General features: G+C 47.1%; 1 protein-coding gene across 1 annotated transcript in view; it reads right to left on the bottom strand.

The window, feature by feature from the left end:
• Positions 1-278, bottom strand: part of SLC12A8 (solute carrier family 12, member 8) — a 134781-nt gene extending 134503 nt beyond the window's left edge. Inside the window, exon 1 of the mRNA XM_011971534.1 lies at positions 219-278. The gene's annotated coding sequence lies outside the window, so the exon portion shown is untranslated. The remainder of the gene's footprint in view (positions 1-218) is intronic.
• Positions 279-3985: the final 3707 nt, after the last annotated feature.

The raw sequence follows: 3985 nt of genomic DNA, 5'->3' as shown, positions 1-3985 counted from the left end.
CCGGACCCCTTGGTACCCCACGCAGACGCGAACTCCCACCCCGAGTACTGGGGCCACGCCCGTGTGCCGGCGCGCGGGTGACCGGCGGTAGGGGAGAATCCACCTGGGCGGGGAGGTGGGGGCAAAGGTGACCCCAGACCTGGCTCCCAACTGCGGGCCGGGGAGAGGAACTGTCCCGAGACCACCCTCTCCACCCCCCACAGCCCTTCCGCCCTCACCTGCTCCCGGGACAGCCAGCTCCCAGCGCCGGGCCCGCCCGGTCCCCGCCCCGCCGCCACGTGGCTGCCCCGGCTCGGCTGCACGGGTCCCAGCTGTCCTGTCCCGGCGGGGGCACCACTGCCACGCCAGCACCGGGAGTCTCGGGCCCAGGTGGAGAGGCGGCGGTGCGGAGGCTTTCCCTCCGCAAGGGTCGGGCCTTCGCGCCTAACTGGACAAGGACTTTCACCTGGGCAGGGGCAGGGCTGGGAGAAAACAGGGAGTAGGGGCCGCAAGCCCACAGGCTCAACGTGACCAGCCACTGCCGCTCCCCCCTCGACAGTGCCACCAGCGGAGGTGCCCAGCCCCGGGACCAGGGGGCTAGGGACAGGAGCCTACCCTGTGCGGCTCTGAGGAATGGCTGTGAGCACTGCACGCAGGACTGAGAAAGCCCGGGGTAAGCCCGGAGTGCAGGGAAACCCGCAACACCCTGGGCAGGTGCCGAGAAGCGTCTGGACAAGCTGACCGAGACCCCGGTACCGGGGGTCTCCATGTGCGCCTGGCTGCGTGATCAGGTGACCCCAGACTCTGAGGGCGTGGAAGTGCTTTTGCCAGGAAAGTGCTCTGGGCATGCTGTATAGGGGTGAATTACCCTCACCACCTTCAGCGAGACCCAGAACTGCCTTTCCTAGGGGTGAAGTAAGGTTTCCAGGGCCTCATGTTGCAGGAAAAAAAAAAAAACCTAAATTAACATACAGAGAGATTAAATTATCTCCATTCCCAATCTGGCATATTTCCTAAACCTTAAATAACTTGTGAGGCTTCCATGTGGGCTTCTGAGAAACAGGAGGGCAGCTGGGAGAACTTCCCACGCCCACAAGCCTTTGTGTGAAAATCCCTAAAAATAGAGGTTGTTCTTTTAAAAACAAAAGGGAAGGCTAAGCCATGGGAACACTGACAGAACCTAACCTCTCGCTTCTGCTCCAGCAAAGACGTGTGTGAAGATATAGAACATCAAATTTGCCATTTTTACCATTTTAAGTGTACAGTTCAGTGGCATTAATCACACTCACAATATTGTCCAGCCATCACCGCTATTTCCAAAACGTTCATCGTCCCCAGTAACAACTCTGTACCCACTAAGCACTAACTCCCGTTTCGCCTACCCTCAGAGATAACTCCCTTCATCTACTTCCCGTCTCTATGGATTTACCTATTTTGTATATTTCATGTAAGTAGAATCATACAATACTTGTCCTTTTGTGTCTGGCTTACTTCACTCAGCATAATGTCCTCCAGGTTCATCCATGTTGTAGCATGTGTCAGAATTTCATGTCCAGCAAAGAAGTTTTTAATAACCCATCTCTGCCAGAAAAAAAGACCCCCCAAAAATTACAGATTAGCCATCTGTGAACAAAGGATGAAGAGGTGGACAGGCTGACACAGTCATATTACTGGAATCCATTATGCAGTCACCCCTTGGCATCTGCAGGGGATTAGTTGCAGGCTCCCCGACCAATACCAAAATCCATAGATGCTTAAGTCCCTGATATAAAATGATGTAGTATTTGCATTTAACCTACACACATCCTCCCACATACTTTAAGTCATCTCCAGATTACTTACAATACCTAATTCAAGGCCAGGCACAGTAGCTCACATCTGTAATCCCAGCACTTTGGGAGACCAAGGTAAGAGGATTGCATGAGCCCAGGAATTGGAGACCAGCTTGGGCAACATAGTGAGAGCCTATTCTTTTCCCCACAGAAGAAATTTTAAAAATTAGCTGGGCATGGTGGTGCATACCTGTAGTCCCAGTTACTTGGGAGGCTGAGGTGGTAGGATTGCCTGAGCCCAGGATGTTGAGTCTTTAGTGAGCCATGATCATACCACTACATTACGCCTGAGTGACAGAGTGAGATCCTGTCTTAAAAAAAACCAATCAAACCAAAAAAAACCTATGTAAATCGTTGTTATACTGTATTGTTTAGGGAATAATGACAAGAAGAAAAGTTTGTACATGCTCAGTATAGATGCAACCATGCTTTTTTTTTTTTTTAACCAAATATTTTTGACCTGCCATTGGTCAAATCCACAGATATGAAGGGCTGACTGTATTTCCATGATCCATCAGTATGACCAGCAGAGTCATTTTTCTTATTCATTTTTGGTGGGTCACACATCACACTTTTTTTTTTTTTTTTTGCCTCAAGCTGGTTTCCTCTTGGCTGTCACCTTCCGATGAGCCTCCCTCTAAGTGTCAACATGAATTTTGAAGAATCTACATTCAATTCCATATCAGCCTGAGTTAAAAACATTAGAAAAGGAAATCTACCTCTTGCTTTATAACCACCTACTTCCTGTCACTCGTCATTTTCTAAATAAATGAGAAGTCCCCTTCAAAGTTTATAAGCATCTTCTAAACCCAGGAACAAATATATTTGTTTCTTTTCTTCGTGTTAAGGCTAGAGAAACCTGCCCTTTGCAAAGAAAAAATATATATATCCTGCTTAATGTAGATTTTTCTTATAACAATGACACTAACCTTAAAAAAAAAATACTCGTGTTGAAAAATAGTATCCTGGCTGGGCAAGGTGGCTGGCACCTGTAATCCCAACACCTAGGGAGGCTGAGGCAGGTGGATCATCTGAGGTCAGGAGTTTGAGACCAGCCTGGCCAACATGGTGAAAACCTATCTCTACTAAAAATACAAAATTTAGCCAGGTGTGCTGGTAGGCACCTGTAATTCCAGCTACTCGGGAGGCTGAGACAGGATAATCGCTTGAACCCAGGAGGTAGAGGTTGCAGTGAGCTGAGATCGTGCCACCACACTCCAGCCTGGGCGACAGAGTAAGACTCTGTCTCAAAAAAAAAAAAAAAAAAAAAAAAAAAAAAATTTATGGTTTTTTTATGTGCTAACATGGAACTCTGTTCATTACATAATAATGAATAAATATAGCAAGTTGAAGAATAATGTATAGTGTTTTTTAAAAAGTAGTGTGTACATATGTATATAGTACATATATATACACAATATATGTATACAGTATATATATAGTCTCTTATACACATCTAGATGTGTATAAGAGACAGATCCTGCATATCCTTTAAACATTGCCATTTTTAAGATACTGCCCTACGTGAACTAGTAAAAGCACGTTTGTTGCATCATTAATTTGTAATACTTTAAACAATGAGAACAACCTAAATGTCCATCAACAGAAGACTGCTTAGATAAGTTATGGTACAGCCATACTATGACAGCTGGCATTAGAAATAATTAGGTGTTTTGGGGCTGGGTGCAGTGGCTCACACCTACAATCCTAGCACTTTGAGAGGCTGAGGCCGGGGAATCACCTGAGATCAGGAGTTTGAGATCAGCCTGGCTAACATTTCTTTTTTTTTTTTTTTTTGAGACGGAGCCTCACCCTGTCGCCCTGGCTGGAGTGCAATGGCATGATCTCGGCTCACTGCAACCTCCACCTCCGGGGTTCCAACAATTCTCCTGCTTCAGCCTCCTGAGTAGCTGGGATTACAGGCGCCCACCACCGTGCCCAGCTAATTTTTGTATCTTTAGTAGAGATGGGGTTTCACCATATTGCCCAGGCTGGTCTCGAACTCCTGACTTCGTGATCCGCTCCCCCCCCACTCCCCGGCCCTTTAACCTCCCAAACTGCTGGGATTACAGGCGTGAGCCACTGTGCCCGGCCACCTGGCTAACATTTCTAATAAAAATACAAAAAACAAAAACCCCATTTCTTTTTTTTTTCTTTTTTTTTTTTTCTTTTTT

Source organism: Mandrillus leucophaeus, unplaced genomic scaffold (assembly GCF_000951045.1).
Source record: "Mandrillus leucophaeus isolate KB7577 unplaced genomic scaffold, Mleu.le_1.0 Scaffold123, whole genome shotgun sequence".
Taxonomy (NCBI): Eukaryota; Metazoa; Chordata; class Mammalia; order Primates; family Cercopithecidae; genus Mandrillus; species Mandrillus leucophaeus.
The sequence above is the reverse complement of the archived record's forward strand: the minus strand, read 5'-3'. Positions and strand labels throughout refer to the sequence as shown.